The 22580-nt window shown below is 40.3% G+C and overlaps 1 protein-coding gene and 1 long non-coding RNA gene across 5 annotated transcripts in view; one reads left to right on the plus strand and one right to left on the minus strand.

The window, feature by feature from the left end:
• Positions 1 to 22580, minus strand: part of LOC127561644 (uncharacterized) — a 142177-nt gene that overhangs the window by 116395 nt on the left and 3202 nt on the right. The window lies entirely within an intron of this gene.
• The window catches only part of LOC127561629 (class I histocompatibility antigen, Gogo-B*0201 alpha chain-like), a 75438-nt gene that overhangs the window by 44937 nt on the left and 7921 nt on the right, over positions 1 to 22580 (plus strand). The gene's annotated exons all lie outside the window — the stretch shown is intronic.

Below are 22580 nucleotides of genomic sequence, written 5' to 3' on the forward strand. Positions count from 1 at the left end.
GGTATATGAACGTTATGGAATATTATTGTTCTGTAAGAAATGACCAGCAGGATGAATACAGAGAGGATTGGAGAGACTTACATGAACTGATGCTGAGTGAAATGAGCAGAACCAGGAGATCATTATATACTTCAACAACGATACTGTTTGAGGATGTATTCTGATGGAAGTGGATCTCTTCGATAAAGAGAGCCTTAATGGATCAAAGATGGACAGAAGCAGCTACACCCAGAGAAAGAACATTGGGAAATGAATATAAACTGCTTGCATTTTTGTTTTTCTTCCCGGGTTATTTACACCTTCTGAATCCAATTCTCCCTGTGCAACAAGAAAACTGTTTGGTTCTGCACACGTATATTGTATCTAAGATACACTGTAACCTATTTAACATGTATAGGACTGCTTGCCATCTGGGGGAGGGGGGTAGGGAGGGAGGGGAACAGAAGCAAATGCAAGGGATAATGTTGTAAAAAAAATCCCTCAGGCATGGGTTCTATCAATAAAAAGTTATTTTAAAAAAAAATAAGGAAGGCATCCCCAAATGGTTTAGCTGCTGAGGTGACCAACTCACGTGGTTCCTTTTCTCCATGCAGATGACTCCCCAAATCTGCAGACTTTTGCGCTGGGATATAGCATTAGGGCAGCTCCTCTGTCCCGGGATGCCAGATTTAGAGCCAATAACGACCCTGGGGAGCTACGGCCCACTCCAAATACTCCAGACAGAGAAACCAGAGACTTTGGTGATTTGCCCAGTGTCACACAGGGAGTCGAGGCGGCCCATGCGCGACTCCAGATCTGGTCTTCATTCCCTGGCGCGTTGCCAATGAAGAAATGAAAAAGACTGCGGCTTCTAAGAGTGGCTTCCAAGAGCGGCGGCTTCCAAGAGCGGCGCTTCCGAGAGCGGTTTCCCTCGCTCTGCCATTACCTTGCTGCCCCTCCCCCACCAGGAATGAATCTGTAGCAACCTTAGCACAGGCAGGCAGTTGTGCTCCCCTCCAAGGCTCAGCGAGCAGAGACCTAGAAGTTTCCCTGCACACGCACTTACCCGCGGCCCGTTATAAGCCCAGGGTCCTGACAAAGGTCTCCTCCCGAGAGTAAGAACACAGCCCTGGATCCTGGGCAGAGGGAGCGCTGCCGCCAGCCGGCACAGCGCCCCCCGCTGGGCACCCTCAGGCCAGGGCTTCCCCTCAGCCTTGGAACGCCAGGCCTTTCCGCCCACAAGCCTGTGGCCAGTTACAAGGAGCTCGGATGCGAAAGTGCGCCGAGAGCCATTAAATGGAGCGACGGGAGAAACCCGCTGCTCTCCGCTCCTGCACCGCAGAGCGCGCGCGGGCAGCGCCCCTGGGGCCGAGCACCTCCCCGGCTCTGCCTGCCCCGGGTAACGGGCCTCCGCCCTTCCGCTGCCAGGCTGACACCCCACCGCAGCACCACCCGGCCGGGACTTGCGGGGACGGCCGGGCTTGGGCGGTTTGGGGGAAGCTTCTTGCTGCGGTTCCAGAAAAGGGGAGAAGGTCCGATGGTTCCCAGGGCCCAGGAGCCCGTGCAGCGCTGCGGGTGCCAGCCCAAGCGCAAGGCTCGAAATTGCTAGGGGGGAAAAGGGGGGATTGCAGCTTAAATAAAATGCTCTTCAAAATGAATTCACCGAGCAAATACTTTGGGTGTGGGAAATCAATGACACTGGACTGTCAAGGCAGGACAGAGAGTTGGGAGGCATGAAGTGTTACAAAATTACCAGCAATTACAAGTATGATGAAAAATCCAGAGGATTTGTCAGCCTTGCTACCTAGTATCTTCTATACTCCTACTGTTGACCTTATTTCTGGACCTATTACAAAATAAAAGCAAAGTCCTGCTTTGGGTTCTTATTTAGAGTTTACAGCACCTAAGCATTCAATAACACAATGACATTTCCAGAACATACTTAGTCCTGAGTAAATACCCAAATGAAGCACTTTCTAAAGATGTGAAGGAAGAAGAAACAAAGTGTAACACAAACAACCTTTGGTGGGAAAGAAGAAAACCTCTTTTAAACTCACTTACACAAAGAACCCCAGCAGCCCTTCTTCTTGGAAAATCTTCCCAATGGAGCTCAGCACGCCACTGCAGAGAACACAAAATTACGCATGACATAAGAGAGAGATGTACCATCTCATGTGGAGCCAGAGTCCCTGACCAACACTGCATGCCCGCAGCCATTTACCTCTCACTGAGGTGGGTGGAGAATAATTCTGTTACCAGGATGTCCTCCAAGTAGAGAACAATACAGACTTATCTTCTTCATTTGGGAAAAGTCTAATGTTCATAGGAATTGGGGAAAAAAGAGAGGGGGATGAAAGTCTTCTTCAAGGGGCTGGGAAGGATCAATTCCCCAAGTCTGTGGGATTTCAAGACTTTCCTCCCAGCTTTGGCAGCCATTACAGAAATGTCCCCACTGCCTCATCTCATACTTTTCTGGGGTTTAACAAATTTCCAGTGGAGGAGATGGAACAAGGACAAAAGACAAAGGCAACTGGGGGGCAAAGTAGGAAGGACAGTGGATCTGTAGTCAAAGGCCCTGGCTTTGAATCCCATCTGACTTCAGTATTACTGAATACTCTGTTACTCTGGGAAAACCATTTCATCTCAGCTGCCTCCTATGAAGGGGTCAGACTGGGGCTCTCTAAATCTTAAGATCCAATGACTAGGAACAGTGTTGCATGGAAGGGGACTTTCCCAGGAGACACAAAAGCTGCATGATGTCTCATGCAAGAGAACACACACAAAATTATGGGCCTGGGAGAGGAGGACGATGCTGGACGCTGGCCAGGCCTCCTGCCTCTAAGCTTCTCAGAACAGGCAGACTTTTCCAAAAGGTAGAAGCCGCTGGGGTCTCTGGGCACAGCAGCAGGCTCTACCAGGGAGGGAGGACATGGGCTTAGGATGCCCAGCTTTTGTAGCCAGGCTTGTGCCTGGCATGGGATAGGGTGGCAGCTGCCGTAACAGTATCATAGCCATAAAAAGCAAAGGAAATCAACAGCAACTTTGAGACTGAAAGCTATGAATTGTCAACTGTCCTGACCTGAGTGCACATATTCACAGCCTCGCTAGGACTGGGCAACCTAGGAAAGAGAAAGACAGTGGGGGTCTTGAAACACTGGGCCACAGGATCCCCTTTCCACCTGCCAGGCCTCCCTACTCTTTCCAAACAAGGATTTGACAAATTACATCTTCAATATTGGCCAGAGCTTTTCCTCCTGGCCTCTCCCCTCATTCCCCCTGCCTTGACCAAAGACCCCAAGCTCAGGTTCCCAGGCACCAGCCCAAGACACCATGTCAAGGCTTGTTAAACATCATGCTGTCCTGGATCCACAACATGCAGCAGCCTGCAGCCTGCACTTAGAGAAAAAGGAAAGTGTTGGGGAATTAGAGAACTGGAGAGGTTTTCTGCCTCAGGGTAAGGAGTTTCTCAGGACCAGGCTCTTTCTACATTCAGGGCTTCAGAGGGGAGCAGAGGATGCACAATCATCACTGAGCAAAGGCTGTTGTGTGAGCAGGGACTGTGTCTATATTACCCACATCACAGGGCCCTGTCCATAGTTGATATTCAGTAAAAGTCAATGGAATGAATTAATGAATGACAAATGAATCCACAGTATACTGAGAACATGACAATACAGGTTAATGGGAAAGCTATTGGGAGTTACCAACACATTTTAAGACAACCTGGAAAAAAAGTGTAAGAATGGACTTTAGGGGGCCTAACCAAGACTGACCATTAGGTCATGCTGGACCTGGTGTCATCTTGGGAAGTTGGGTCAACTCCAGAGCCCAGGGAATTACAGACCAGAGTGGACCTCACCCTAGAGCAGAACACTGGGATTCAAAGACACAGGGTGCTACTTGTCCTAGAAAGACTGACTATCTCAGTTGTTCTCAAGTCCACATCCAAGGCAACCCTGACTGGAATTTGGAAAAGCACCGACAGGCACATAAGCAGCTTATAGCCACCTGAGTATGTAATTTTTTTTAAGTAATTTAAGAGCAAATTAAAGTAAATTAAGTAGTAATTAAGTAATTTAAAAGTAAATTAAGAGCAAAATGTTTTTTTGAAGTTGAAGAAAGAAGCAGTCAGAGTTCTTGCAGGCTAGCTGCCAATACCACTTATTTTGACAATGGATGGAGATCTTGGGAGACCTTAGATGAGTTTGTTAAGAGATCAGACCCAGGTGTTTCCACTAGAGAGCTAAACAGCAAACAGATGTTTGCATCAAAGGATACTCAGAATTACCCACCTGTATTTGACCTACCGCCCCAGGAACTGGACCACACTGTCGAGATGACTAAGGGAGGAAAACAGAACTAAATACAAGTAGTCAGGTATACCAGTGCCCATGCTCATCAACATCCCTAGCCCCAGGATATCTAATATCCTGTGTGAAATCACACAGTGTGATTCACAGGAAGGGAAAAATCTAGAAGGTAACTATGCTAGAGTGTCAAGACCAGTGAAAATGGAATATGAATTTTCAAATTTATATTTAGCTTTTATATAAAGATGAACTATATGTTTACACAGCATAAGTTAATGCAACAAGAATAGTGAGACAGTCTGTAGTTCTGCGTATGTCAGGAGTCAGTGCTGACCCAGAATGATGCTGATTGGACTGAATTCATTGTCAGTGGGAGCAATTTTGCTTTGTTAGTTTCAATTTGAGTGACTGAGAAACCAAGAGGTGGAATGAAGCCAGGAAGCTGCTTGAGTTCCCCCAGTTTCCCTCAAAAACCACATGAAATCAAACCTCTGAATGGAGTCTGATGTGTAGAGGGCTGGAATTATGCACTGAGATCAGGACTGCGGGGACTGCCAGGACTGTGAGCTCTTGAGGCTAACTACTGATTGCACGATACTCTATGGACATATGCTTGGAAAATGGTCCTTTCCACTACCCGGACTGGCTCAGTGATTGGTGTATACAAAGGATTGTAGGAGGGACTAGGGGGGTGAAGTAGCCAGACACACACTCTGGGCGGTAGACGAGAGGAAGGCGGTTGTGGAAAATCTGCTTCTATCCTGTTCAACTCTGAGTTTGGGGACCCAGAATAAAGATTGAGGACTTTTGCTTATCCTGACTCTGGCTGATTCTGGGGTATCCTGGGTGCTAGGGCAGTCATTACACTGATGGAATGAAACTACTCTTCAACTCAAGATAGATTGGAAGGACTTAAAGAAAGGTCATTCTCACTGGAGTGAAACAGTCCAGATTAGAGTCTAAGAAAGCCTTGGGGGACTTAAACTTAGCAGATCAGCAACTAAAACTCTCAGTTCTGGATCAATAGTGGAGCAAACCATTGGGGCAGCCCCTAGTACCAGCTCAAAAGGCAAATTCTGAGAAATCGGGCTGTTTTCCAACAAAGAGCAAGTAAAGCTATCTCAACTGGGAGCAAAACACCAAACACGAGGGGCCCTGTGCTCAAAGCCAAAGTTCAGAGTTGCTCAGGGATCTTGGTAAAGGGTCCCCTTTACCCTAGAACCAGAGCTCAAACTTAAAAGTAAAAAAAAGAGTAAAAACAAAAACAAAAGGAACGAAAATGAACTAAAAATAGAAAAGAATCTTGACCATAGAAAGCTACTATGGTGACAAGAAAAACCAAAACACCAATTCAGACGAGGACAAAATATCCACAGAGGAAATCTTAAAAAGTTGGTCTCAAGCCCAAAGAGGCTTCTTGGAAGTATTTATAAAAGACTTTAAAAGGCAAATAGGAGAAGTAGAAGAAAAAATGAGAAAAGAAATGAAAGGTATGCCTGGGAGCCTGGGAAAGAAAGGTAATTCTTTAAATAATACATTTGGCCAAATGCACAAAAACTCCACTAAAGAAAATGGCACCTTCAAAAGTAGAATTAATCAAATGAAAAAAGAGATACAAAAGATAAATTTTTAAAAATCACACATTAAAAGCTAGCATAGGGCAAATGGAAGCTAATAATTCTATGAGATATCAAGAATTAGTCTAACAAACTAAAAAGAATGAAAAAAAGGAAGAAAAATTTAAAATACCTCATTGGAAAAACAACCAATCTGCAAAATAGATCCAGGAAAGACAATTTAAAAATGATTGGTTTACCTGAAGGGCATGATCAAAAAAAGAGCCTGGATAGCATTCTTCAGATCATCAAGGAAAACTGTCCTGATATACTTGGAAGAGAGGGGGAAATAATCATTGAATGCATCTGCCAATCATCTCCAGAAAGGGATCCCACAAGGAAAACCCCAAGAAACATTTTTACAATATAGCAGAATTATAATCTCAAGGAAAAAAAATACTGCAACCTGACAAATAAAACCAATTCAAGTATTAAGAAGTAAAAGCCATCCTCCTCCCTCAACTCCGCCTTTGTGGCCAGGAGGTGAAAAAACAGGAAAAGCGGTGGTACCATAAACACTGCCAGTTTAGTCATCTTGTCCTCCTATGTCCATATTACACAAGGTACTGGTTAAGACAAGGGAGGAGGGACAGGATATGTTTGGATTGAGAATAGAAGTATACCCTGTGATTGAAGAACCAGACCTCAGGGACCTCTGGATCAGATCAGGAGAAAACACACTCCTTTTAATCTGGAAGTTATCAAAGACCTGAAAAAGGCTTGCACCCTCTATGGATCTACATTGTCTTATGTTAGAATGCTGTTAGAGAATTTGGCTTATGAAATCCTCACTCCTAATGATTGGAAATCCATAACAAAAGCATGTTTAGAACCTGGACAGACTCTGTTGTGGCTTTCTGAATATAGTGAACTCATTGAAATAGGCAAGCTGGAGTTAATATACAACTTACCTTTGACCAACTGGCAGGTGTAGGTCCTTATGCAGACACTTTAGTGCAGATTAATTACCTTTTGACAGAGTATGAGCAAATTGCTCCAAAGCATGGGGCACCCTCTCAGGAAAACAAGATAGAAGGGAAGCATTTACAAAAATCATACAAGGTCCCAAAGAATCCTTTGCAGACTTTGTGGAGTGTCTACAGATAACTATCTGAATAAGAAATTTCCATATTATTAGTAAGTTCATTTCAAATCATTGTAAGGACGTGACTTTCCCCATGTGAACCTAATCTCCATACAAACCATGTGAACCCAATCTCCATATGAACCATGTGAACCCAATCTCCATATGAATGACTTTCCCCATGTGAACCTAATCCCCATGTGAACCATGTGAACCTAATCAAAGTAAGATGTGACTTCCCCTGTGAGAATTTGATCGTTCTCTCACCCATAAAAGCCTATGTTTTAGCTCCTTCTCCTGTGAGAACTTGACTGTTCCCTACCCCGTAAGAACAGGTGTTTTAGCCCCTTCTCCTGTGAGAACTTGACTGTTCTCTCACCCATAAGAGTGTATGTTTTAGCTCCTTCTCCTGTGAGAACTTGACCATTTTTTAACCCATAAGCTGGGAACGTACCACATGTGTTTTAGCTCCAAATACGTGATTCCAGGAACTCGCCACTCCTTGGAACAGTTGCTGTCAATAAGGACTGGCCCCCTTGTCAATGCAACGTTTGACTACAACCACCTGGAGCCCTTGTTGGTACTTCCCTGTCTTATATGATGTTTTTATTTGGCTCAAAACCTTCTTTGTTCTGACTCCTATAAAAGGTGGGTAAAGCACTCTTTATCTGGAGCCTCGCCCAAGGAGATGATGACCTGCCTGGGACCCACTTTTCCCAATCGAGTTTGAAGGCTGCAGAATGGGGCACTTTAGTGCTCCCTTGAATTGGTGATATACTTTCTTTCTTCTTCCTCTATCCTAATCATAAAACTCATTATTCTTTGTCTTTTATGTATTATTTACTGTATTAGTTGTGATTGTAAGCATTCTATTCCGTGTATTGTATAATTAAATTTTACTTTCACTTTGAATTGAGTCCAAGAGCATCATTTATAGGAGCAGATCCTAACTTTTCCCTAAAATCACAGAACACTATCACACAAACCATTGGAGAAAATGAAGCAACAGCAGTCATGATAAGAAATTGCTACAGAAAATGCTAATGAGGATTACAGAAGAATAACAATAGAGCTGAAAAAGGATGTCCAAAGGGACATAAGGCACTGTGCCACAGTGGGCCCAGACTATGATGCTGGCCTTTCAAAACCTGAATAAGAAAATAGGAGCCCTTTGGGGGAGGGACATCCAAGGAGATTTGTCAGTGCTTTCAATGGGAGAAAGCAAGGCATTTGAAAGCTCAATATTGACAAAGAAATACAATGAAAAAACAGAGTGAAAGAATAAGACCTAAAACCTTGTGTCCAAAATATAACAAGGGTTTCTGCTGGGCATTAGAATGTAAATCGGGTCAGAAGTTGGAGTTCAGCTCCAGGGCTTCAGGCACAAAACACTTGTGGTATGATTTCAAGCAAGTCAATAGGGGAAGGGGATTACAATTAGGATTAAGAGAGTCATATGCCACTGGGACTACTGAGATATTCCCTGGAGAGTTGAAATCTGTCCCAATATGACCTACAAATATCTTGCCTCCACACACAGTCGGCTTGACTATTTTACCCCCCAAGAGTGCTTATAAAAGTGTCCATCTATATACTGATTGGAGAACGTTACTAATATCCTAGTCACTAATACAGGTAGACATGTGTGATCTATAATAGGAAAAGTAGTGGTCTCAGGCCTCCTGATAGACAATTTGGTGATACTTACTCAGATTATGATTCCCAACAGAATCCAGGAATACTCTGGACTGCAGCTATTACAGCTGACCAGCCTATGCTCATTATCTATGTAAATAGTATACCACTGAAGGGTTGGTTGACACAGGTGCAGATCCAATGATCGTTAGAAGCACCATCTGGCCCAATCAATGGCCAAAGACTGTAGCAAACACCCATATGTTTGGCATAGGAGGATCTACATCAGCTGAACTTAGTGCCACCCCTTTAAGATGGAAATTTGAAAATAAAATGGGAGTGTTTACCACATTTATAGTTAAATTAATCCCTATCAATCTATGGAGAAGAGACATCTTCCAGCATCTAGGATCACAACTGAGCACCTTGGCCTTTTAGGCAGGGCTGCTGTTGAAGCCCTGCCAGCCCTTATATTTATCTCCATCCAGTGGAAAGTTAACACACCTGTGGGATGGAACAGTGGCCCTTAACCAATGAAAAAAACCCAGGTCTTATCAGATATAGTACAAGAGCAACTTGATGAAGGGCACCTATAACCTTTTCTGAGCTCCCTTTGGAACTAACTCTCCTGTGTTTGCTCTAAAAGAAGAAACCTGGGAACTTAGCATTTCTTAAGAGTGCCCCACTATCACTCTAAAAACTGGAGTGGAGCATAGAAGCTCTAGAATGAGCAAAGGACTTCCCAGTGCCTGATTATTTTTCAGTGGGTTAAGGCAGACCCTGGCAGAAGAGTTCACCAGGGGGGCCTCCTCTCCTTCCTGCTCTATCAGAGGAATGTGAGGAGATCTGTGCAGGTAAAGCAATGGATTCTTGTGCCATCTTTATTTCAGATTCAGGCTTTGTTGGGGTGGGATGCCAAGTTTTGAAAACTGGTTTTCCATTTATCTAATTACATGTTTGTGGGACTACATGGATATCTCTATAATTCTAATATTGAAAAATTAGATCTCAGTGGCTCAAGTTTACTGACCTTTCACCCTCTTACCTTTTCTAGACTGTAGTGTACATCTGCGGGAACATGATGAGCAATGTGGGTTCAGCAAAGAAAGTTTTCAGATACCTGAACTCCTCCTAGGACCCTGGTCCCTCTTCCCCGAAAGGTCTCATGAAATTCCAAGATGTTTCCTTTGCCTGTCCCACCCAACCAACCAAGCCTGTCCTCCAGGTGTGTGAAATTGGGAGAAAACCCAGACATCCGATTTTGTAGCCCTCAGCTTTCTTCTATGTGACAGAGGTGGTGGAGCTGAACCTGGTTTTTAATCTTGATTTTCCTGAGTTACCAGGTGGTGATTGCCTCATGATGAGGAAGGAAATCTTCCTCCATTATTCTGATTATTGTCTCCTTTCCCTTTCCCCTTCAGGGAGTGATATTTACTTTACCCCGGGGAAGGTCATGGTAGGGCACAATGGAGCAGGAAGAGCTCAGTGGCTGCATTGCTGCAGAACCTGTATCAGTTCACAGGCTGCTGGATGGGGTACCCTTGTTCCAGTACCAGTCTAGTATCTGCACTCATAGGGAACAGGGATAAAGAGGAAAGGGAGATGAAGCTGAGGAAGGAAACACTGGGAGAAGTAGGTGGGCAAAATTGAGAAAGAAAGAAATTTCTTCTCCTGAAGATCTGTGGAGGAGGGGAGAGTTCCTTGGGTCCCTGCCCTGGGTTGTCTCACCTGATGTTCCCTTCCCACACAGGTGTCTGTGGTTGGTCAGGAGCCTGTGTTGTTCTCAGGGTCTGTGAGGGACAATATCACCTGTGGCATGGACAGCTGTGAGGATGATGTGGTGAGGGCCACTGCCTGGGCAGCCTGTACTGATAGATTTATCACCTGTATGAAATATGGACTGGACACAGGAACCTTCACCAATCTATATGACTAGGATAATGAGTTTGTAAATGAAACGGAATGTGACCAATCTGTGATGAGGTCATCAGGTACCCCTGGGTTCACTAAATCTAAAGCTGGTATTCCCCATGTTTCCTTCTTCCCTCCTTATTTCTATGAAAGTATTTGCATGTGCTCCCCAGGCTTTTGCCCAAGAGACCATGTGATATGTCACCTCTCCCTGGATGGCACCATTGTGCACACATCCCCAGGACTCTCTCAGTCTGATCTGAGGGGAAATGGCAGAGGAAAGACTGGGGACAAAAGAGTCTTTCCCTTGCACAGAATAGTCACAGGACCCTGTCTCTGAGGAAGGCTATATGCTCTGCCTCTACAGCTGTGGGGAAAAGGGAAGCCGGGTGTCTGCAGGACAGAAGCAATGTCTGGCCATTGCTCGGATCCTGGTGAGGGATCCCCATGTCCTCATCCTGGCCACTAGTGCCTTGGACATGGAGTGTGAGCAGGAGGTAAGGGCGAGGGGCTGGGGAGAAGGCACATGGGGATCCCCTACCCACAGTAACCAGGGCTGGGTCAGGTGCGCAGGTTTGTGAGTTTCTTTCTCTAATGGCCACTTTTCTCACCCTCAGCTTCAGGAGAAGATGCTGCAGGAGGTCGGACAGTGCTGGTGATTGCACATTGGCTACACATGGTGCAGGCTGCTGACCACCCCTGTGCTGGAGCAAGGGGAGGCGGTGGAGCAGGGGACCCACACTGGGCTCATGGCTCAGAGAGGTCTCTATCATCGCCTGGTACAGCAACACCTTGAAACCTGAGCCCCTAGAGAAAGTGTGTGTGTGTGTGTGTGTGTGTGTGTGTGTGTGTGTGTTTTATATGGAGTTTGGGTTTAGGTTTGGGTCAAGGTCTCAAATCCAAGGTAATCCTTGCTCTGAATATCACTAGCCTGGGCTCCTATATAGCAGCCACTATATGTCAGGAAATGATGGAGCTTTGGACAAGATGTACTCCCAGGTCTATCCCTTTCAAGTGAATTTGTTTCTTTCCTGCTTCTGTTCTGTGTGAATGTGCCAATCAATAAATTTATTTTTTTAAAGATAAGCATAAAGGTGCGAGAGAGAAGTAACCTGATGTTCTTTTTGTTGGGCTCTGCATACTTCTGGACAGAAGATCAGAGATAGTCTTGCTAGAGCTCAGCTGATATCAATCAGACAATTTACAGAGGATGAAATTAAAGCCATCTATATCATATTAAAAAGTACCCTAAATCACTATTGATTGGAGAAATTAAATTAAGACAACCTTGAGGTTCCCCTTAATAGCCCTCAGATTGGATAATAGGAAAAGATAATGATAAATGTTGAAGGGAATGTGGGAAAACCAGGATACTAATACATTTTTAGCAGAGTTGGGAAACAGTCATTCTGGAGAGCAGTTTGGAACTATGCCCATTAAAAAAAATTAGAGCAATTATATGGTTCCACTGTCTACCTACACAATGGGCAAAGTTGACAGAAAAGGGAAAGGAGAAATCTTGGAAGGTTTGCAAAGTAGGCACAAGAATGCACCACTGATAGTCACCCAAACTATTTGGTATTGGCTAAAAAATAGATTAGTTGATCAGTGGAATAGGTTAGGTTCACAAGACAAAATAGACAATAACTATAGCAATCTAGTGTTTGATAAACCCAAAGATCCCAACTTTTGGGATAAGAACTCACTATTTGACAAAAACTGCTGGGAAAACAGGAAATTAGTATGGCAGGAACTAGGTATGGACACACACTTAACACCATACACCAAGAAAAGATCAAAATGGGTCCATGATTTAGATATTAAGAATGAAATTATAGATACATTAGAGGAACATAGGATAGTTTACCTCTCAGACTTGTGGAAGCAGAAGGAATTTGTGACCAAAGATGAACTAGAGATCATTATTGATCACAAAATAGAAATTTTTGATTATATCAAATTAAAAAGCCTTTGTACAAACAAAATTAATGCAAACAAGATTAGAAGGGTAGCAACAAACTGGGAAAACATTTTCACAGTTAAAGGTTCTGATAAAGGCCTCATTTCCAAAATATATAGAGAATTGACTCTAATTTATAAGAAATCAAGCCATTCTCCAATTGATAAATGGTCAAAGGATACGAACAGACAATTTTCAGATGAAATTGAAACTATTTCCACTCATATGAGAGAGTATTCCAAATCACTATTGATCAGAGAAATGCAAATTAAGACAACTCTGAGATACATACACTGTCAGATTGGCTAAGATGACAGGAAAAAATAATGACAAATGTTGGAGGAGATGTGGAAAAACTGGGACACTGATGCATTGTTGGTGGAGTTGTGAACGAACCCAACCATTCTGGAGAGCAATCTGAAATTATGCCCCAAAAGTTATCAAACTGTGCATACCCTTTGATCCAGCAGTGCTACTACTGGGCTTATATCCAAAAGAGATACTAAAAAAGGGAAAGAGACCCTAAATTAAAGCTTTTTATTTTCAAAATATATACATGGATAATTTTCGACATTCAGCCTTACAAAACCCTGTGTTCTAATTATTTTCCTCCCCTTCCCCTCAACCTCTCCCCTTATCAGCAAGTGATCCAAAACGTTAAACATGTGCAATTACTCTAATTATATTTCCACAAATATCATGCTGTGCAAGAAAAGTTAGATCAAAAAAAGAAAAAAAGAGAAAGAAAATAAAATGCAAGCAAACAACAAAAAGAGTGAAAATACTATGCTGTGGTTCAAATTCAGTTCCCACTGTCCTCGCTCTGGGTGCAGATGGCTTCCTTCATCACAAGACCATTGGAACTGGTCTGAATCCAAAGATTGGGATTCTTGGCTTTTATTGTCCTAGGACTGGATGAGAAGAAGGATAAACAGGTTGAAAAAGCTTACGTGGAATTTTCCCAAGTTTAAAGGCTAAGTTGAATTTGATGCCTCTTCTGGTCAAAGAAAATCTATTGTGACTTCTTCCCTTGTTCTTGTTCCCTTCTTTCCTTGTGTCTTCTGTTTCTAGAGACAAGGGAAAGTACCAGGAGTAGGACCAAAAGCTATTTCCCTTCTTCTTCTTTATGCATTCATTTTGTTTATGCAGAAGTTTCACGTTTCCACTTTCCCCCATACCAAGTGACAGGATGGGATAGGAAATTAGGGTACCCTGATACTTTCCCAATCACTGATCCACCTCAAAGCTGCTCCAAAGATCATAGAATCCTATTTCATAGAACTTTGAAAGTCATTCATTCTAATCTTTCCCTGTGTAAGAATTCCTTTTACAACTTCCCTGACATAGAAGTCATTTAGCCTCTTTCTGAACATTTCCAGAGGCTGGGAACACATTTCTCTGTGGAGTAGCCAATTCCATCCCTTAGTAACTTTAATTATTAAAAAGTTATTTTTATTATTCAATCCAAAGCTACCTCCCCAGAACTCTCATACATTTGTCCCATTCTGTCCCCTAAAGTAAGAGTGACTAAATTTACCCCCTTTTCTATATGTTAATTATTCAAATGCCTGAAGAAAGCTTTTATATAACTCCTAAATCTTTTGAAAGTTAAACAGGTTCACTTTATTTCATCATTCATCACAACATGACTCCCAGATTACTCGTCATTTTACTCCAAGTTCTCTTTAATTATGTCAGTGTCCTTCCTAAAATATGAAACTTCAGATGTAATGTTATATATGATTCACCAGCTCAGAACACTTCTCTTGATCTGAATTTTATGCTTTTATTACTACAGTCTATGCTTTGCTTGGTTCAAGTCCCTACTAACCTCTAATTCTCTCTTTACCTCTCACCTGTGGTTCCAAGAAGCAGGTGCAGTAACCACACCCCAGGCAAAATGGCTAAACCAAGTTGAAAGTAACTGGCAGACCTCAAACCTGACTGTGAATTGCACTGTCCCAAGCATGTGAAGACATGAAACATGAGAAGCAGAGAAGATTGTTCCTCTGGGGAACAGAGGAATGGGCATATGAGAACAATTTGTTTCAAGGCCAAGAAGATGGCTGAAGCAGATGCTGTGGAGGACTCAATGCTTGGTCAGACAGCTAAGATGAAATTGTCATGCAATGAATCCCGGGCCATTACCAATTTTCTTGACTTTTGTCTTGACACTGGACTCTGATGATTCTGAAAGAGAAAGTAAGTACTATGATTTTGTGCAATTCTATTTTACTTAAATCCAGTTTACCCAACAGAAAAGACATTACCTGAGACATCACTGGTTCTCTTTGAAAATAAAGGACCAACTAAGTAAATGATTAAATCCTTCTCTTCTACCCCCAACTCAGTTAACTTTTTAAGGCTGAATAAAAAAGAATTAACAAAATTAAATGTAAGATGCTATTGCTGTTAATTATTTTCATTACAAGAGACCTATGACTTCATTGATATAGATTATATTATTATAGATGACAAGTCCTTTGCTGAGATTATAAGGGCTTCACAGAAGAATCAAATAAACCAAATAGTATTACCACAAGCTCCTAGTTCTTTGTCATATTTAAGGGAAGAATCCAAAGGGAAAGCAAGATTGCTCATTTAGAAGTATCTAAAGTAATGGGATGCAATGACAATAAGGGAAGGGCACCAGGGTATCCCGATGATCCCCCAAACCAGGAACCAGAAGGAGTATCTCCAAACTAAGGGTGGTCCCTTTGACCTCATCACACTAGGGTAGAACTAATACTTTCAAAGTTGAATTGTAAAGGGGCAGGGAAGGGATAAAATCAAGGTTGTTGCCAGTGTGGAAACAAGATTTACCAGAGTAATAACCATGTATGTTAGGGCAGCCCAGCACATAGGTTGCCCCCAAAGGGACTTTACCCATACGAGCTATCACGTTAGCAGCGCAGATTCATGGGGTTTCCCTAAGAACTTGAAGTAACAGCCCTTCTCTAGGGTCTCCATCTGTGAGTGTGAGTGCAAGTTTGAGGAATAACTCAGAGAGGAGAGTGCACCTAAAGCCATTCCCAAGACTTGATTGGTGGGAATAAAGGAGGGTGGTGGTTGTGAAAGGGGATGAGCCATTGAAATGGCTTCCTGGTTACCTGAGGTCACAACAGGGACCAGCCCACAAGGAGCCAATGACCTTAGACTTGTGGAATGTTCTACTGCTAGGCAAGCTGGGTACTGATAACAATGATGTAGCAAGAACAGCAGCTAGAAAATATTCTCACCATGGACCTGATGCATATTTCCCCACAGATACACAAAGCAGCAGTAGCAGCACATATCATGGTGCAAATGAGGAAAAGGTGATGCAGACACAGAGGATGGGGTGACAATGACAAGTTATAAAACTGGCACCCCGTAATAAGGATTCTTCGGTGAGACAGAAGTTTCACACCAGACTCGGAAAGTGGTTCTCTACAGAAAAGCTGACACAGTATAGTGGATAAAATTTCCCCTAATTACTGCTTTGGCTGCATCCCACAAATTTTGCTATGTTGTCTCATTATTGTCATTCTCTTGGATGAAATTATTGATTGTGTCTATGATTTGTTGTTTTTCCCATTCATTTTTTAGGATTAGATTATTAGTTTCCAATTAATTTTTGATCTATTTTTCCCTGGCCTTTTGTTGACTGTAATTTTTAAAGCACCATGATCTGAAAGAATTAATTTACTGTTTCTGCCTTAATGCATTTTGAGGTTTTTATGCTGTAATACATAGTCAATTTTTGTACTGAGAAAAAAGTTCACTTCTTTTTGTCTCCATTCAATTTTCTTCAAAGATCTATCATATATAACTTTTCTAAAATTCTCCTTACCTCCTTAACTTCTTTCTTATTTATTTTGTGGTTCAATTTATCTAGTTTTAAGAGAGCAAGGTTGAGTTCCCCCACTAGTATAGTTTTGTTGTCTATTTCTTCTTGCAGTTCTCTTAACTTGTCCTTTAGGAATTTAGATGCTATACCACTTGGTGCATATATGTTTAGAAATTATATTACTTCATTATCTATGGTATCCTTTAGCAAGATGTAGTCCTTTTTTTATCTCCTTTAATTAAGTCTATTTTTGCTTTTGTCTGATCTAAGATCAGGATCACTACCCCTGCTTTTTTTTTTCACTTACCTGAAGTACAATAGATTCTGCTCTAGCCCTTTATCTTTCCTCTGTATGTATAATTCTACTTTAAAAGTGTTTCTTGTAAACAACATATTGTAGGATTCTGGCTTTTAATCAGTCTGCTATCTGTTTTTGTTTTATGGGACAGTTCATCCCATTCACATTCACAGTTAAAGTGACTAATTCCATATTTCTCACCATCTTATTTATCCCAAGTTAAGCTTTTCTCTTTTCTTTTCCCCTTTTCTTCCTCCCCAGTATTTTGCTCCTGACCACCACATCCCTCAAGCAACCCTCCCCTGTTTTTATACCTTTCCCCTACTACTTCTCTTTTCCATTCTATTAAACTCCCTCTTTCCTTTCCCCTTTCCCCTCCCACTTCCCTATAAGGTGAAACAAGTTTCTGTGTGAAATTAAATATGTCTAATATTTTTTAACCAAATCTGATTAGAGTAAGAGTCCCACAATGTTCATCTCCCTCCTTTCTATCCCTTAATTATAAAAGGTCTTCTTTGCCTCTTCATGAGAAAAAATTTCCCTTATTTTACCTCCATTTCCTCTTTTATTTTTCAGTACAATTCTTTTCTCCCTCTAGTTTCTTTTTTATATTATCATAGTAAAATCAAATTAAATCTGCACTCTCTAAGTATACCCATAACAGAGATACAATTCTCAAGATTCTTTTCTTTTTACCTTTTTATGCTTCTCTTGGGTTCTATAATTGTGTTCAGCTCTTGTCTTTTCATCAACAATTAATGAAATTCACCTGTATTATTGAATGTTCATCTTCTTTCCTGAAAGATAATGCTCAATTTAGCTGGATAGTTTGCTCTTGGCTGTATTCCAAGTTAGTTTATCTTTAGGAATATCAGATTACAGGCCCTTCCATCCTTTAAAATGGAAGCTGCTAGGTCCTGGGTAATCCTGATGGTGGCTCCTTGGTATTTGAATTGTTTCTTTCTGCTGCTAGCAATATTTTTTCCTTGATCTGATACAGGTGAAATTTAGCTACGATATTCCCTGGAGTTTTCATTTTGGGGTCTCTTTCAGGAGGTGATTGGTGAATTCTTTTAATGGCTATTTTATCTTCTGATTCTATGACATCAGGGAAGTTTTTCTTGATGATTTTCTGAAAGATAAAGTCTAGACTCTTTTTTTTTCATCATGATTTTCAGGAAGTCCAATAATCCTTAGACTGAGTCATTCAGAATCCATTTGTTCAGTATTAATTTTTAGTGAATTTTTTTTCAGTTAACTTTTTTAGTTCTTTTTGTATTTGGCCAATTGAATTTTTAAATGAGTTGTTTTGTTCTACAAATTTTTTTTATTTCACAAATTCTATTTTTTAAGTTGTTTTCTTTTTCCATTTCACAAATTTTTTTTCTTTTTCCATTTTGTCAAATCTATTTTCTATGTAGTTATGCTTTTTCTATTTCACTAAATCTATTTTGTAAGGAGTTTTCTTCAGATGATTTCTGTGTTTCCTTTTCCAAACCCTCTTGCAAAATTCTCATTTCCTTTCCCCATTTTTCTCCTAGCTCTCTTTTCAGATTCTTTTTGAATTTTTCCAAGAGAGCTTTGTAAGATGGGCACCTATTTATATCACCCTTTGGAGCGTCATCTGGAGACAATCTGCTTTTAGTGTCCTCAAGGTTTGAAATCTGTTCTCTTTCTCCATAAAACTATCTATGATGAGTTCTTTTTTACTTTTTTCCTTATTTTTAAAAAAAGGTTGAAGTCTTCATTTAGAGCAAAGGGGAGATTGTTCCAGCTTCCTCTACAGGGGAAAGTAGCTGTATTGGGTCAATGATGACTAACTTCTGGTGCTGGTGTGCCTAGTCAGGTCCTGCAAAATTCTGCAGTATAGGGGCTCACTATTTGTGTTTTGTATTTGTATTGGATGTCATATAGCTAATCTGCTGATTTACTGGCTTGCAACCAGGACAGAATAGTCAACACTGCTATAGATTTCTCCAGGTAGATTCCCTGGCTAACAGAACACACACTGACCTGGACTATGTCCTGCCTGCACTCAACTGCCTGCTCTCAGCCAGCTTCCCTCTGTGTCCAATTGAAACAGATTTTCCAAATTGTTTTCTGCTGGAAATTTGCTACACTCCAAATATTTGTGAGTTCTGTGACTCCAAATGCAATTTAGAGGTTGGATTTGCTGTTAATTGAGGGACATGGGGAGATCTCAGAAAAAAAGTGACTCTTCTCCACCATCTTGGCTCTGCCTCCTCTAAAGTAATTTCTTGGCAGTTCAATATAGCATTGAATAAGTTAGAATTGTCATTTTTATTATGGTTACATCTAACTGTGAAAATTATTTTGTAGTTGTGTTCATATTTTCTGGCTTTGTCTTGGCAGGTAGATGCCAAAATATTTCCTATTACTTAGTTATTTTAAATGTAATTTCTCTATCTCTTGCATATATACTTTGTTGGTAAGATATAGAAATGCTGATGATTTATGTGGGTTTATTTTATATCCTACAATTTTGCTAAAGTTAATTGTTTCTAGTAGTTTTTTTAAGTTGAATTTCTAGGAATTTCTAAGTATACCATCATATTATCTACAAGGAGTGAAAAATTTGTTTTTTCATTATCTACTCTGCTTCTTTCAATTTCTTTTTGTTCTTTTATTGCTCAAGGTTAGGTTTCTAGTACTGTATCGAACAGTAGTGGTGATAATGGGCATCTTTGTTTTACAGTTTATATTATAGGATTTCTAGCTTATCCCTATTACATATAGGGTTTGTTTATGGTTTTAGATAGATACTGTTTATCATTTTAAGGAAAACTCCATTTATTCCTATGCTCTCTAGTATTTTGGTTTTTGTTTTTAAATAGGAATGGGTGCTGTATTTTGCCAAATATTTTTCCTGCATCTATTGAGATAATCATATGATTTCAGTTAGTTTGATTATTGATCCAATAATGTTAAGTTTTCCCAATATTGAACCAGCCCAATATAAATCCTGGTACAAATCCTACTTGGTCGTAGTGTATTATCCTGGTAATAATTTGCTATAATCGCTTTGGTCATATTTTATTTAAAATTTTTGCATCAATATTCATTAGGGAAATTAGTCTACCATATTCTTTCTCTGTTTTGGCCCTTTCTGGTTTAGGTATAAACACCATTTGATGTTTTTGATGAATTTGATAGCACTCTTTCCCATATATACATACACACACACACACACACACACACACACAAACACACACACACACATATATATATACACACACACACATAGAGAGAGAGTGAGAGAGAGAGAAAGAGTGAGAGTTTATATATTATGGGAATTAATTGTTCTTTCAATGTTTGGTAGAATTCACTTGTAAATCTATCTGGTCCTGGAGGCTTTTTTGTGAAGGAGTTTATTAACGTCTTCTTCAATTTCATTTTCTAAAATGCAACGATTTAAGTAATTTATTTCCTCATCTGTCAATCTGGGCAATCTATATTTTTGTCAGTATTCATCCATTTCAATTAGATTATCAGATTTATTGGCATAAAATTGAGCAAAATAGTTCCTAAATATTGATTTAATTTGCTTCTTACTGCTAGTAAGGTTACTCTTTTCATTTTTTATCCTGGTAATTTAGCTTTCTTCTTTCCTTTTTCTTTCTTTTTTTTTTTTCCTGAAGCAATTGGGGTTAAGTGACTTGCCCAGGGTCACACAATTAAGTGGTAAGTGTCTGAGTCCAGATTTGAATTTAGGTCCTCCTGACTTCATGGCTGGTGCTCTATCCACTGTAACACATAGCTGCCCCTTCTCCTTTATCTAATCAAATTAACCAAAGGTTTATCTATTTTGTTGGTGTTTTCATAAAACCAGGTCTTAGTTTTGTTTATTCATTCAATAATTTTCTTATTTTCCATTTGACTAATATTTCCTTCGATTTTCAAAATTTCTAATTTGGTATTCAATTGGAGGTTTTTAATTTACTATTTTTCTAGCTTATTTAATACTACCCCCAATTCATTGATATTCTTTTTCTCTATTTTATTCATGAAACATCCAGAGATACACAATTTCTTCTAAGAACTGCTTTGGCTGCATTCCCTAAGTTTTGGTTTGTTGTCTCATTTTGTCGTAATTCTTTTAGATGAAATTATTGTTTCTATGATTTGTCTTTCACCCACTCATTTTTTTTAAATTATAACTTTTTATTGACAGAAATATGCATGGGTAACTTTTACAACGTTATCCCTTGTACTCACTTCTGTTCCCCTTCCCTCTCCTCCCTCAACCCCCTCCCCTAGATGGCAGGCAGTCTCATACATGTTAAACATGTTAAAGTATATCTAAAATACAATATATGTGTACACATCCATACAGTTCTCTTGTTGCACAAGAAGAATTGGATTCAAGAGGTGAAAATAACCTGGGAAGAAAAATAAAAATGCAAGTAGTACACATTCATTTCCCAGTGTTCCTTCTGTGGGTGTAGCTGATTCTTTCCATCATTGATCAATTGGAACTGAATTAGATCTTCTCTTTGTCGAAGATATCCACTTCCATCAGAATACATCCTCAGACAGTATTGTTGTTGAAGTGTATAATGATCTTCTAGTTCTAGTCATTTCACTCAGCATCACTTCATGTAAGTCTTTCCAAGTCTCTCTGTATTCATCCTGCTGGTCATTTCTTACAAAACAATAATATTCCATAACATTCATATTCCACAATTTACCCAACCATTCTCCATTTGAGGGCATCCATTCATCTTCCAGTTTCTAGCCACTACAAAAAGGGCTGCCACAAACATTTTTGCACATACAGGTCCCTTTCCCTTCTTCAGTATCTCTTTGGGATATAAGCCCAGTAGTAACACTGCTGGATCAAAGGATATGCACAGTTTGATAACTTTGGAGCATAATTACAGATTGCTCTCCAGAATGGTTGGATTCGTTCACAACTCCACCAACAATGCATCAGTGTCCCAGTTTTCCCACATCTCCTCCAACATTCAGCATTATCTTTTTCTGTTATCTTAGCCAATCTGACAGGTGTGTAAGTGATATCTTAGAGTTGTCTTCATTTACATTTCTCTGTTCAATAATGATTTGGAACAACTTTTCCATAGGACTAGAAATAGTTTCCATTTCTTCACCCAAAAATTGTCTGTTCGTATCCTTTGACCATTTATCAGTTGGAAAATGGCTTGATTTCTTATAGAGTCAATTCTCTATATATTTTGGAAATGAGACCTTTATCAGAACCTTTAACTGTAAAAATGTTTTCCCAGTTTATTGCTTCCCTTCTAATCTTGTTTGCGTTGGTTTTGTTTGTACAAATCAAAATTTTCTATTTTGTGATCCATAATGATCTCTAGTTCTTCTTTGGTCACAAATTCCTTCCTCCTTCACAAGTCTGAGAGGTAAACTATCCTATGTTCCTCTAATTTGTCTATAATTTCATTCTTTATTTAAATCATGGACCCATTTTGATCTTATCTTGGTGTATGGTGTTAAGTGTGCATCCATACCTAGTTCCTGCCAGTTTTCCCAGCAGTTTTTTTCAAGGAAAGCACAAAGGAAAATAACAAGGGACAGTGTTAGGGGAAATTTTTATTCACCATTGGGATCAAAAGAAGAAATAATAATTGAATTGAATGATCTAATAGAAGAAAATGTTAACAAAAATGTAATTACCCAAGTCTTCCATCCTCTGTCCAAGAAGGTTAAGGTGTTCTTCATCAGAGTAGCCTTCATTTCAGGACTTTCTCTAGAACAAGAGGATATTGAATCATGAATGACTGGATGTAGGTTCATATTTCAAATTTGCTACTTCCTATCTCTATAATCTTATGAAAATCTGTTAATGTTCTTGGTTTTCCATTTCTAATGTGTTTAAATGATTCTTTCTAAGGCTAATTTTATGCTCTCTACAAAATATACAGTTTAGTGATTTCCTAGTTGGGGTTTCAGACAAAAAAGAAG

This window comes from Antechinus flavipes, chromosome 4 (genome assembly GCF_016432865.1).
Source record: "Antechinus flavipes isolate AdamAnt ecotype Samford, QLD, Australia chromosome 4, AdamAnt_v2, whole genome shotgun sequence".
NCBI classification, from domain to species: Eukaryota; Metazoa; Chordata; class Mammalia; order Dasyuromorphia; family Dasyuridae; genus Antechinus; species Antechinus flavipes.